Source organism: Grampus griseus (genome assembly GCF_964374135.1).
Source record: "Grampus griseus genome assembly, chromosome: 3".
NCBI lineage: Eukaryota > Metazoa > Chordata > Mammalia > Artiodactyla > Delphinidae > Grampus > Grampus griseus.
The window spans coordinates 46,426,900-46,442,042 of record NC_139019.1 but is presented as its reverse complement, the minus strand read 5'-3'; the positions used below and the strand labels follow the sequence as shown (position 1 = coordinate 46,442,042).

The following is a 15,143-nucleotide window of genomic DNA, read 5'->3' as shown; positions in this document are numbered from 1 at the left end:
TTTTCCCCAATTTCTCCCTCAAATACTTCTTTCTGACTTGGTTGGTCCCTACAAATGCAGCCCTCAAGCAAGTCCAACTCGATTAACCCCCAAGGTTGGCTCAGAATTCTGGGATACCTCAGCCCAAACTGGGTCCCACTTACTCGTGACATGAGAATGGAACCAAAGGAATAAGAAAATTCAGTCTTGGAATCCAGCTCTCTGATTTTCTGGCATGATCATCTACTTCAGTTGAATGCTCCAAGATAAGCTAGTTACCAGATGTAGCCTGATAAATACATGGATTGTCCCCTTAACTATGGACCAGTTAAATGGTAGAAGTTACTCACCCAAAATGAGGTTGGTGTTTTACGGTAATTTACTTGCAACCCTTCTCTCTGAAAGTAATTAGAGAGGCACATCACTGGTCTATTGAGATTCCTCCAAATTCACAGCAGTACTGTCTTTGTTTTCCTGTTGTTATTGTAGTTGTTGTTATTTACCTAGCAGGCAGGTGTGCTTCCAGCTCATCTGGAAGCAATTTAAAACTATTAGAATATAAAGTGAAAGTTTGGAGCCCTCTATATGCATTTTTGTTTTACTACCACTCTGAATCATTCCCACCACCTGGGGTCTTTCAGTTGCATTGAGGGTTAGGTTATTGTCTAATGACCAGTAGCCAGGGGTTTCTACTAAAATCATATAGCTACTCATCATGGAGTTTTACTACAGATACTGAATAAAGATCATCAAATACTGAGAAATACCCATGTTGTTCTTAGCAGATTTTTTGAGAACTAATAAATAGTATGAAGATGACCCTCATATAGAATGTGAGCATAAGAAATTCATACTTATATTAACAACTAAGAAACTATCATATGCATTAACTGAAATAGCCAATAAGTCAATAGATCCACAGCTTGTGGGAAATAGAAAGTTCTCTATGGTTTTAACAGACTAGACCAATCTTTGTGTCTATGTGCCTTCCCACACAAGGGCCTCTGTACGTATTGTTTCCTTTGCCAGAGATGCCCTTTCCTCCCCATCCAGTAGCTTTGATAACACCTATTCATACTTCAGATCATAGCTCTAACATCACTTTTCCAGTAAAGACTTCTCAGGTCTCCTAAACATATTGTAATACCTTATATTTCTTTTTTATTGCATTCATCATATTTTAAAAATGCATGTTTAATTGTGTAATTTGATTAACACCAATCTCTTCCACCAAACTATCACGCCCTGTGAAAGCAAGGAGCCTGTTAATTTTGTTCACGTCCAAACACAGTACTTGTACACTGCTTGCACTTAAAGATTTGTTAAATAAATAAATGAGCCTCAGAGTTGGTAAGGTTATCAAATTTATAAAGCTAGGAATTTATTATTAAAAGAGAGCAGAAAACAGTTCCAGTTTAGAGAATCTTCAACACATGCTTTTTCAGTTAAAGAGTTAAGAAATTACTATTTTCTTTATTCGATGAAAAGACACTTGAGTGTTAGCAGGTGTAAGTATCACTTCTGGAAAGAAGCCTGCAGGAAAGGAAGTCAGTAAAGAAATAGCATCACAGACTGCCAAGATTGTGATGTTGTAGAAGAGTTATAATTAAGGGGCTAGCAAATAAAAATGAGAATAAAGGCATTAGATACTAATTTTAATGCTACTTTATGATTTGTTTTCATAGTTACTTAATTCATTTCAGTGTTGGTGGTTTATACATTATTTAACCTTTATTAATAAGTTAAAAGTACCCTGCCTAAAACTCATTGTTTCTGTGAATCTGGTTCAAACAAATAAAAGTGTACATAACTTTTCAGCATCTAGTAGCTCTTTGACTGTAAAATCCAAGAGTAAAAATAAATAGGTTCCTTGCTCGAGAATGGAATTGCTAATCCAAAATGATCTAAGAACTTTAACAATCACAGGAAAAAGTAAGAGTATACACCATTATACTGACAAAATGACACTTCAATTTCATAAATGTTGTCCTTGTGTATTAATTTTACTTTTGGTGTAGGAAGGCATGGAAGCTGTTGACTGAGTCATAATTTCTGTTGACATGAAATATTTTGTAAACCAAAATCACAAAAAAGTTTATGGAAAAATCATTAATAACAGGTCACATAAAACACTTAATAATGACACTATTGCAATATTTCAGAAAAAATATATACTTAGGAAAAACAGTTTTGTGTTTGTTTGTTTTTAATGGCAGCTGTGACATGGGGACCCTAGACCAAACTGAATTATTATTTACTCTCTGGTGGATGCTATTCAATTTTCAGTGAGTTCAAATATAATGATTATATATCTCATTAGTTAGACACAAGATGGAGAAAATAATAGTATGCTTTCTGGTGTATCATATATCAACAGTACTTTTTAAAAAAAACCCTACTTTCTTAGTGAGCTTTAAGACCTGACTATATGAGCAGTTGAAGTAACTAGACCGCTGAACTGGTTGATCAACTTGGCCAGCAAGTTCAATGTAATGTTTCCCCTGAGATTTTTTTTTGTAACTGATTTGACCAAATTAGAGTATTGACTTGACAATACTGGATCGTATACTCCTTTGAATGTCACAACATCTGTTGGAACTCATGAAACATTTCAGAAATGTTTGAATCCATCAAGAAGCTATTGAGGACATAGTGAGGGTTGGTGGAAAGGAATAACATAGACAGGCATTGGCCCTCAACCAGGCTGGCAGCCTGTTTATTGCTTTGGACGCTGCTTGTGTCTAAGCATTTGCTTTAAATATTTGATGTCGTTAATTAATGGGTATTTTGGATGGTCTGTTATAAAAATCTGCTTATAAAAAATAAATGCAACAAATTACAAATGATAAAGGACCGAACTGAAATACAGTACTTTTCTCCTCAAATGTCCACTACCAGTTTGATAACCAGAATATTGCTGTCATCTGATTTTTATTAAATTATAGGAATTGTTAGGTAGATAGCTGAAGATTGTAGTACCCAATGGTTAGTATTTTCTAAGGCACCAACCTGAGAGTAGTTCAGTACACGTGGAGTCAGGCTGACTAGGGCAGAGCTGGCAGGGAGAATGGGAAAAGGAAGAAATAAGACTTTGCTAAAGGTTTCTCAACTTTCCTCTAAAGATGTTAGAGAAGCCCTGATAGATTTTCAGCAGGAATATTGTGTGTTTAGCTTTGAATTTTTAAAAACTTTTTCTGGCAGTTATGTGGAGCATGGAGTGGGAAGAAATTGGAGGTGCGATTTAAGAGTTTATTGCAGCAAAACAGATAGGGGATAAAACCATGATAGTCTGAAACTAAGGCTCTGGCAGTAAGAATGGAAAGGAAGGGATGAATTTAAGAGAGATTTTGTAAGTGTGTGTTATGTGACTTGCTGACTGACAATGCTGTTAGATAGAAGGATTTTTTAAGTTAAATGTATTTGTGAAAAATATAATTAACCCATAATTTCTTAACTAGGAATCTGGTACAACAGTCTTCCCCAATCTGATTTTCTAATCTCAATTATTTCCATACCCATCCATTCCTTCAGCCACTGGCGTGTGCGTATGTGTGTGTGTGTGTGCATGTGTTGTACAAAATTACCACTCTTTTGCTTCATGTTTTAAATCTTTCGAAAACTTGCTTAAGCTTTTCCTTGCTTTTCATCAGTTGTATTTGTTTTTTCATATTTACCATGAGCTCTTATCTCTAATAGTTAAGACTATTTGTATATAATTTGCTAACTTATACTGCCAAGCCTTTGCATTTGATATACCTCTCACAGACAAACCAAACAGCAACAATAAACACCCCTTACTCTTTTTTTTGTTTGTGTCTCTTTCTGAAAGTTCATTTTCTCTAGGAAATGGTCTATTTCCATATTCTTATAAATCATACCCAACAAGGATAATTCCTTAACTTTTTCTTAGAATTTGGGTACTTTGTTACCACATTGAGTTGTTAGTGTAAGCAATTTGCTTTCAAACCTTTTTTATTGTCATATTTTCATATATTTTGGTTCTATGTACATATTTTTTGGCTCTATGTATATTTTCATACTACTATTAATGTATAAAACAGTATGTATTTATTTTCTTCTTTGTCATCTTTCTTATTTCCCTTCATGCTATCACTCAGTATTAAGATATGTAAGTACGCAGCAATTATTTTCCCTTTCCAAAATACAAAAGCTTTTGTATTTTGTAAAGCTTTTGTAAATATCTTTCTAAGATAATATTGAGAGCAGCCATGTATAAAGTTTTAAAGACTTTTTCATAATGGTTTAACATATACTGTCCCAGTTGACCCTCGTATAGAAGGTGTTTAAGCTGAAGTGAAACATAATGTATTCTAGAAAGATTCCTCTGATGCTATCATAGAGGAAGATGAGGAAAAACTGGAGGTGAGGAGTCTAACTGAGATGTTATGACAAAAATCCAGGAGGAAAGGTGAGAAAGGTGTCAATTAGAGCCGCAGAAGAAGTAAGAATGATATTAACAGGCTAGGTTTGTCCATCCCTAGCATTCAATTGGAAAAAGGTGAGTGGATGAGGAATAAAGAAGAAGTGGAAATCTTAGGCTACATACTTGGTCATCTGGGTGGATGATGGTATCACTGACCAGGTCAGGTGAAGAAAGTTGATGAATTCAGTTTGAGTTTGCCTGTGAACATACACATAGAAATGTCTCGTTGATAAGTATCATCGTCATCATCGTCTCCTCAGCACAACCATTTATTGATTAATTCTCTAGGCCTGTTATTCCTACGAGCTTTACAAAGACCATATTTCATTTATTCCTTTCAACAGTCCCTGAGGTAAATACTATTGTTTCTATACACAGACCTGGAAAATGATATTTATCAAGGTTACTCAACTTGTAGATTCACCCAGCTCAAAGACAGAGTCCTCTGACTCCAAGTTCTGGTTCTTTCAATACTTCAGATTTCAGAGGTCAGAAGGAGAATGATGTAGATTGGTTTGGGAGTTATTAGCAAAATATAAATGGCATCAATAAGAGCACCCAAAGAAGGGATGTCAGTAGAGAAGTGGCATAAGGATAGAGGCCAAGACAACAGCAACATTTAAAGTACAAGTGGGAGAAGAGGAGCGAGGGTGGGACCTAAGGAGGAATCCTTGCCTGTGCTTCTTCAAGCAAAACACAGATTCTTCACTGTGTTCATCCAAAGCACGAACCCTGGACAAAGCAGTTTGTTATCGTGGATGTATAAGAAAACAAGCCTACTATCATGATTGGCATATCAAGAGAAGAGCTTAGGATCTGTGAACATTTCCTGGAGTTTAGGTATGTGGAATTCTTAATCATTAATATCTGGAAAGAGAAGGTTACCAGGTACCACGAGCCTTCTGTATTACCTGGTAAGGGAGGACATTTGTGGATTCTTATTCCCCAGGCACTTATCAGATTGGAACCCGAATGCTGCTGCATAGAGTTACTCTTTAAAGAATCTGATTGTTTACTGGTCTAAGAAAACGAATCAAAGCTTCAGGTTAAAAAATTATAGTTGAAGTTGAGTCACGTCACAGGTGAATGTGCCATTTGCTTTACATGAGTTCTATCTACATGAGCCAGGGGGAGGGGGCCGCCAAGTCAGGTTAGAAAGCCTTGGGAGCAACTGAAGGGAGGGGAGGTCAACTGTGGATCTCGACAGAGTCCGAAGAAGAACCCAGTCCTGACATCATATTTTTCTTTGTGTGAGAAAAGAGTGTACTATTGCTGGTTACTTTTTACATAGAATATTACTTTGGATTCTCCAAATACTTTAAAAAATAGGTAAGAAATAACCAGTAGAAAGAGAAAAAAAACACAATTATTTTTCTTCCAAAAATATTATCACTCTTGGGTTATAACTCTATTATCTACAGTCTTTCCAATCATGTTAAGTGATTGTCTCTGCAGTAAGAAGGCTTCTTTGGCAGCCGAGGTATCCTTCTGGTGCATGTTAGAATTCTTCAGTCTTCATATCTCAATTTTCCTCCAAGGTGTGGGAAAGGAACTGATGTGATAAAATTTCCTGTAGTCTCATGGGAATAGACATGTTTGCGCAAAGAACCTGGAGATGCTGAGAGGTAGGGTGAAGGGGCATTTTCTGAACACTAACATTTCACTGGAATCACCAACTCTGAATCTTACTTCTCATAAATGCAGTTGTGAACAAAGGATCAAGGCTGTTTTGTATTAAATTACTTGATTTTTTAATTTCAACACCTCTTTTTGACTTAAGAACATTTTGTTAGAAGTCCTGGCCTATCACTGGTTTTCAAAAATACACAAAGCGGCCTTTAAAAGGAATGAAAAAGTCACGGATCCTGATTATATTAGCAGATGTTTTTCTACTTGCATACGTTTATTAGTTTAGAGATATTTATGAGTCATCAAACTGGTACTTTAAAGCCGATTCTCTCCTCTTTCCTTCTGCAATATATTGGATGAGCCATCTTTGTAGGTAAAAGTTGTCAAATACTGCCAGTTTCACATGGTTCAGCCTAATAGAACTTCATGTCCTTTTAGGCCTTGGATAAGAGAACCCCTGTTGTATTTTCTTCTTCCTGAATTTTGGCTTAATCCAGGCTCCAGCATATTTGGAGTGGCAAATCCCACTCCTGCATCCGATGAGCTGTGCAGTTAGCAGCTCTGACACTTTCTACACGGCTCAAACAACCACAGCCCAAAATGTGAGTGTGGCCTTAAAAAAAGGCTATTCCAGTGTGACCACCAGATTGCTTCACAATCTGCCCAGTCATCCCCTTGATGGTGCCATCCTTAAAAAGTGTGTGTCATCTGGGTATAGAGAATGAGAAGAATGTTCTCTTGCTGTCTGCTTACATTCTCAGCATTTTCCCTTCTAAACCACAAACTAGAGAATTGGGATTAGACTTCTTTAAGACTTGGGTCCAAGTAGTATGTTTCTTTTCCCCTGAGAATGTATATTCTGTAGACATGGGAAGGGGTAAGAAAATGAAGGACAGGAACAAGTGTTTCAGCCCCAGGTACCTTCGGCAAATCATATGTAGTGTAGCTGGTTAGACGTGACCACTTTGTTCTCAAGAATATTTGGGAATGTACAGATATCGTCTCCAAGTATTTCTTCACATTTGAGAATTGTAGAAATAGAGGTGGCATATAAAAATCCTTCCATTTGCATTGAGGGGACCCAGATTCTATGTCATTTCATATCAGTCAGCAGGAGTTATTTCTATGATCTGTACTAACTCAATTGTCTGCATATAAAAATATTTCCTATTGACAGCATGGCCTTCTATTTCTCCTAACTTTATTAGCTGCTAGTAGATGTTAACTTTATTGCTCTCAGATGTACCCATTCCCTGAGATCAAGCTCACTCAGCAAGCTTTCATTCATTATTAAAGGGCAGAACGAGTACTGTCTTCATGTCTTACCATTGGGCAAATGGGCGGAGGAGGAGACAGAACTCAGTTTTATTGAACCATTATTATGCCAGGCCCTTATGGTAATTATTATTTCAGCTTCCAAATTCTATTTGCCAAAAATTATGATTTTAACTAATCTATCCAAGTTCATAGAGTTAATAAACAGCTTCCCCTCTCAGAAAAGTTGCTGATTCATTATAGAAACTTCATTTTCAAATTAAAAATAATTTCCTGCAAGGGAAGACTATGCTGAGTTATGTTTTGTTTTTTACCACTCTTCTGTTGGAAATCCTTCAATGGTTTGCCATTGCTTTTAGAATAACAGAACAAGGTCTGTAAACGTATCCACGATCTCCTATGCACATCTGGTGTCTCATCTCTTGCATTTTTCCCCATCACGTCACAGTCCAGTTCTATTCTTTGTACTTCCTGTCCTTCCTTCCCGTTGAGGATTCTGGAGAGCATATCCACGATTGGAAGGGAGCGTGGGCTAGGGGGGTTGTGAGGAAGTTATGGACAGAGAGATGAGTTAGAAACCTTGTTTTTTCCAAAGAAGAGCTAGCGAGTGGCAGCGAGATAGAACTAAAGAATATGATGAAAAAGGGTTAAAAAGAAGCAGTAGGACTTGGTGATAATCTGTTAGAAGTGATGGGGCGCAATGAATCATCAATGATGAGTCTTAAGTTTCTAGTTGGACCCCTAAATGAATGTATTTGTCTTTAAGATGAGTAGGAGAAAAGATGGGGCAAGTCTGGGGGTGATGGTAAAGAAAGGAAGTTTGCTTTTTCTCCCTTGATGACAGGTTTGTGCTCGTGGATGTGTACACATATTTATGTGGCATTTGTGAACATTCATGGATTTTTCTTCCAATTCTACTGAAATTGTACTAGTTAAGCTACATATATGCTTTCAGCATGGTACCTTTTAAATCATTCTATCAAGTTTTATTGCAGTATAGCAATTTACCACAAACGTAGCAACTTAAAACAGCACACATTTAGTATGTCATGGGATTTCATGGTCTGGAGGCTGGGATTGGCTTAGCTGGATCCTCAGTTCAGTGTCTTGAAAGGCTTAGGTCAAGGTGTCAGCCAGGGCTGGAGTCCCAGTAGAGGCTTCGGTTCACCTTTTAGGCTCATGTTGGGAACTTATTTCCTCACAGCTGTAAAATTCATGAAACTTGCTTATTCTAGGCCAGCAGGAGAAAGAGTCTCTGACTTCTAGGCCCCTGTTTGAAGGGCTCACTTCTTAGGACAGTTCCCTGTCCCCCGCTCCCCAACCCCAGGATAATCTCCTCTTGGATTAATTTAAGGTTAACTGTTTAAAGACCTTAATTCATCTGAAAAATCCTCCACGTTTGCCACGCATATTCCAGTGGTTAAAAGCAAGTTACAGATCTTGACCATTCTCAAGGGAGAGAATAGTGCAAGGGCTTGGGTGATTGGGGATCATCTTAGAATTCTGTTTACGACAGTCATGTTCTATGTTTATGCGGTATGTGTGGGTGTGTGTTTGCATGTGGAGATCATTTTACAAGTATCCAAAAACAGGTGGCAACTACGTACTTCTTTGCCTTCTTATTTGGGACTTTTTTCCCTGAAGTTTCTCCAGGGTCTTCTACTCCCATTGTTAGATGTCTCTTCTGCTGTACTGTCCTGACTTCACCTTTCTTAGACAAGAAAGCATTAAATTTGGCTCTGAAGTGTACATTTCAATACACGCTCCCTGTCTTGGCAGCAGTGGTGAGTAAATCATTAATGATCCAGAATGAGTTTCAGCAGTTTGGAGTGAGGCCATGGCCTATGTTTGACGCCACCAGCCTGATTTTAATATGGAAACTATATCAATAAAATAGATAGTCTCTCTTTAAGCATGCATTATTACTTTTTATTGTATGTAATGTTCAGTCATTCTTGCAGTGGTGTAGATAGATATTAACCCCTTCTTTGTCCCACCTACCCCAGCAAGGTTAAAAGAAAAGGTGATGGTAATGAAATGGTCACAGTGGACTTATTTTTTGAGCTCCTGTCAATATATTGGGTGAGCTTTTGGGAATTAAAGGCGTAGTTTTGTTTATATACATGTTCCATATGTCATTCCATAAAAGGATTAGAGATGGCTTACAAGATAGATTTCATGTTGGTGTAATATAAGCAAAATATAATTGGAATGATGCAAAGAAGAGAAAGCACAAGCGTCATCATAGTTAATGCCACTGAATTTATTTTAACTGTTACAGTCACAGTGGGTCAGTGTGGCAATTTAATTTGTTCTCATTAATGCAAAAAAAGAAATGTATCAGTTCCTTGGGGAAAACAATGTGTTTTGGGGTACTAAAGTCTAACATTGTTTTTTTCCACTTGAGACTTTATGGGAAACTCTAGATACCATAATAAACCTTGTCCTAATAGCATGTTGGCAACAAACCCAGATGCAACTATCATAGAATATTTTCCTGTAACAGCCTTTGTTAGAAGGTGAGGCTGAAATGTTGAAGCTGGACTCAGGAAAGATGACTCAAGTGCTAAACTACTGTGGTCTCAGTGGACTATTCTGGTTATTAACTGATTCTTGGCTACAACTCTTAGAATCAGAGCATTGGAGAGACATTAGTACATTTCTTAGATAATCATCCTGAAAATTTACTTCTCCCCGAAGCTTTTGCTAGCAACTTGGAAGAAAATTTCAAAGTAAAACTGTCTGTGTGGACCTAGAATGTTATATCACACGTTGCTGATTGAGGTCAGGGAATATTCTTTGAACCTTATACAAGCAGATGGTAAGGTCCACTTTCAGATGAAAATCACAAGGATCCGTTAGTCTGGATGTAAGGCCGCCTTCCCTTGAATCCAGTAAACATACCAGTAAAACTCCACAAGTGTATGTAATAACTTTCAACAGCTTCCTGTTGCTCTCTGTATAAACCCCGAAAACCTTCCCATGGCATTCAAGACTCTATGTGCCCTGACCCCTGCCTATGTTGATAGCTACATCTTGCATCATTCTTGACACTGCTCTCTGTGCTTCAGCCACACTGACTTAACTTCAGCACCTGGGGCCTATTACATCCCTCCTGCCTCAGGGACTCTGCACGTGCTGTTTCCACTCCAGGAAAGAACTCTTCCACCCCCACCCTCCCTGTCTATTAGCTCCTACACTGCCTGCAGGGCTTAGCTGAAATCTCACTTCTTCTGAGACCATATTCCTGATTCCCCAAACCTTGGCAGGTGGCAGGCCCTGGAATATGCTCTCAGAGCTTACTTTAGTTTTATTTCATCGATGTTAGTCATTTATGACTTTTTGATTAATGCCTGTCAGCCAGCTCCAGGAAGATAGGTTACAGGCTTGTTTTACTCACCACTCTATTGCCTGCCCAGAGCACAGTAAAGGAGCATAATGCACATTCAGTCAGAAGTTTGCTGAAAGGATAAATTACTGTCATTTATTGCCATGTTAAGTACAACTTTTGTTAACCCCTTACAAGCTTCCTCTCTTAGATGCTACAATTCCCATCCTACAGAAATGGACGTGTGTGAATACAATAGTGGTTTTAGGAAGAGTAGGGAAATCGTTTCATATGTCTTAAATTAAAATATTAATATGTTATAGCTAGATTTTTATTTTCCAGAAAGATAATCTTGTTTGGCCAGTGTTGAAAACTAGCTGGGCATAGAAGATATTCTGCTAAAATTACTCCATTGGAAAACTGAACTTGGTAGGCTGTTTCTCCTAGAATATTGCTTTTAATCAGGCACTGTTGCCTTTTTTGAGCTTCATGAACCTGTGTTAGGACAGGCACACAATATTGCTAGACAGTTGACAATATTGTCTAACAATAACAATATTGTTAGACAGTTCTGGAAAGTGAACTCAGCTAAAGAAGGTGATTTATTTTTTCTACCATGGCAAGTCAGTTGTAATGTTCTGTTTTCAGTCTGACCAGGGAATCCCAATGCCTGATCCCCAAGATGCTTTTAGGGATTTCATGAGACCATAAATATTCTTATACTGATACCAACATGTCATTTGCCCTTTTCACTGTACATGTTCTTAGTGGAGTTCTCTAGAAGCTACATAATGTGACCCATGTCATGTTGCAACAGACTGAATACAGAAGCAGATATGAGAATCCAGCTGTCTTCTATTACATTGGACATTGCAAAAAAAAAAGGAAACACATCACTGTTCTTAGTAATTTTTTTGGAAAAACAATTATTTTTAGTAAAATGTTTTTGTTTTTTAAAAACAAACTGGTAAATAAATATTTTAAATAGTCTCAGTTTTAAGGGTTTTTTTTCAGTTTTAAGTTTTAACATAATAAATATTTCGCATAAACAAAATTCTCTGGGTCTTCAGTAATTTCAAGACTTAAAAAGATCCTGAGACCAAGATGTTTGAGAACCACTTCTCTGAGCCATGTTATACACACAATGTACCCCCACTGACCTGACTTTGCAACCTGACTATTTTTAGATAGCTTCTCCTTTCAAAGCCTCTTCTAAAAGATTGATTGATTAATCGGTTTGAATAGGTCCTACAAGCACATGAATAAAATCCTCTTCCCTACCAAAAGATGTTCGTGAACAGTAAATCCCCTTGTCCCCTCAGTCTCTTGGTTTTCCAGTACCCTTTCCAGGTGACTTCCATTTGTGCATTTCCTGACAAAGACCTTTGATGTGTTTACCTAAATGCTAGGATACAGTAGACCCCCATTCTGCTTCTTGCTTGTGTCTCTTAATGGTATAGCAAGGAGATTTATTCCTAACTGTGTATGTAGATCTACCACATTACTTTTAACAGTTGCCGTGAAGTCCACTACATGGCTGAGATATAATTAATTTCATCAATCTACTGGTGGATATTTAGGTTGTTTCCATCTTTTGCCTTTACCCACAGTGTTCCAATGACTATCCTTTTACTTATTTGTGCATATAAAGTAAACATGTCTGTATCATTAATATTTGGTGACAGAATTTCTAAGGCAGAAGAAATATGTATTTTTAAATTTGATAGGTATCACCGAATTGTCCTTCAAAAAAGTAACACCAAATTTACCATCCCGGGCTTCCCTGGTGGTGCAGTCATTGAGAGTCCGCCTGCCGATGCAGGGGACGCGGGTTCGTGCCCCGGTCCGGGAGGATCCCACATGCCGCGGAGCGGCTGGGCCCGTGAGCCACGGCCGCTGAGCCTGCGCGTGCGGAGCCTGTGCTCCGCAACGGGAGAGGCCACAACAGTGAGAGGCCCGCGCAAAAAAAAAATTTACCATCCCATGACTATTTGTACTTATTCTCAGTATATTTTATAATAGCACTATAAATTTTTAGTATTTGACACTTAGATAAGTGAAAAATAATATCTAATTGTAGTTTTAATTTTAATTTTTCTTTTTTATGAATAAGGTTGTTTTAGCTGAAGGGAAATGGAACAATATATTCTTCTCTTCTTTTTCAATGAAGCCCGTTAGCTTCCAAAAATAGGTCCTCATCTCACACACTGTCTTTGAACTACGCCAGGTCACAGCAATTCACTCTTTTTTTTTTTTTTTTTGTAAGCATTCTTTATTTATTCTTGACTTTAAGTCAAATAAGTATTTCAAAGTTATCACCAATTATAGTTGTTATACATTTTCCAGTAGTTAACTTCTATCAAGTTCAGCAAATTAACTTTTTAAAAGACTTTATTGTTTTAGAGCAGTTTTAAAGTTACAGCAAAATTGAGAGGGAGACACAGAGATATACCCCACACATGCATAGCCTCCCCTGTTATCAACATCATTCACCAGAATGGTACATTTTTTTGTTTTTACCAACGATGGACTTACATTGACACATCATAATGCCCCAAAGTCCATAGTTTACCTTAGAATGTACTCTTGGTGTTGTACATTTTATGGGTTTGGATAAATGCATAGTGGCATATATTCATCATTATAATATTATACAGAGCATCTTCACTGCCTTAAAAATCCTCTGTGCTCTGTCTTTTCATCCCCATCCCCGACTGACAATCACTGATCTTTTCATCGCCATAGATTGGACTCTGAGGAAATTAATTTTTATTTTCTGAGGGTTTTTATGCTGAAAGGGTGTTGATTTTTACCAAAAGCTTTTCCTGCGTGTCATCAAATTATTTTTCTGTTTGTTCTTATAGCATTAACAGACATTAAATACCTTTTTTTTCTTGGATGCTAAACCATTCTTTCAGTTTTCAGATATACCACACTTGGTCATGATGTGATACACAGATGGATTCATTTTGTAATATTTTATTTAGTGTTTATGTGTCTATTTTCATAACCCAGTTTGGCTTATAATTGTTCATTGTCATTCTCTCCTTTTCTGCTTTTGATGTCAAAACTAAACTAGGCTCATTAGAGAATTGAGTACTTTTTCTGGAACATTTATGTAAATTAGAGATTATATATTCTTTGAAAGTTTGTTTTTTGAAATTTGGTTGAAGGATTAGATTTTTAATTGTTTATTCAAGTTTTAAACACTAATTGTAGGGCTTGTCAGGTTTTTTGTTTCTCTGTGGGTCGGTTTGAAGAGAATTTTCCCTAAATTTAATTTGATTAGCATAAAGCTCTTCGTAATCTCCTCTTTTGATGGTTAAAAATATTCTCACTAAAAAATGCATTTAATTACAACGGTGGGTACCTGTCATTATACATCTGTGTAATGCAAAGGCATTCTGTATGATGAAAAACGCCAAGCTTTGGAGAGAAACAACGCGCTCTGGAGGACCTTCTTCCCCAGCTCTGGGGCCCCATCTCCTGCTCCTTGCCTCAGACCTTTCTCTCTCTACACGCCTCTGTTAAGTCAACTTCCTGTCTTATCCTCTGAAATCAGAGAGTCCTTAGGATTCCAGACATTGGTGACCCAGCCATCTAGTTTGATGTTTACTTGCAAATTACTTTCAAGGACTGAAGTCAGCCTTTGCTCTGTACCGTATGAATTCGTATGTACTTAGGAGGAACATTTATTTTAAGATAGGGAAACACTGCTTAGTTAGTCTCTAGGGGGAAATCATAATTAATGAAAGAACTGTCTGATGGAAACCTTAGTCTAACAAATCATCCTAAAACCTCATTAGATATCATGTACTCTCTATGGGCCCTGTTGAAGAGACACTTGATTAAGCCAATCGCGACAACTTCAGTTTTGCCTGTCTCGTGTGCTCCAGAGACTCCTCAAAAATCAAGAAAGACTTTCAAAAGGAAGGAATGGCTATTTATGTTTTAGAGATACTATTGATACAGCTTTGCTGTATTTTCATGTACTTTCCTATGTAAATTTACATAAATGTTTGATACCTCCTTTTTTTTCTGTGATAAAATAAGCAGTTTCTCCCTTGGTTCTGTTTATCCCAAGACATTTCTGGAATTTGGAATCAAGAAGAAAAAGTGTTTCTTATCTGTGATGAAAATGCCATTGTTCCTTTTATTAAGAGTGTGATATTTTGGATTCAACAATTATGCCTTAGCACCAAGGTGAAAATATTGCTTTAGATAAAGTAGGTGTGGGTGAAACCTTAAAGCATAATCAGAGAGAATTCAGATAATAAGATTTTCAGTGAACAAGCAAACAAATAGGAGACAATAAATATGTGTCCTGCCTGCAGCAAATTTTTAAAATGGTTTTACTGGCAACATAGAGTTCAATGTTATTGCTTAACTTTTTCAACTGCTTTAAACAAATGGCACAGATGATGGAGAACACAGTGGAGACTGAAAGTAGAATTGTTGTTTTAATATTCTTTCTTACTCATAAACTTG

General features: G+C 37.2%; 1 protein-coding gene across 1 annotated transcript in view; it reads left to right on the top strand.

Annotated features, from left to right (window-relative positions):
• Positions 1-15,143, top strand: part of PDE4D (phosphodiesterase 4D) — a gene marked incomplete at its 5' end in the record, with an annotated part of 1,122,552 nt that overhangs the window by 269,410 nt on the left and 837,999 nt on the right. The gene's annotated exons all lie outside the window — the stretch shown is intronic.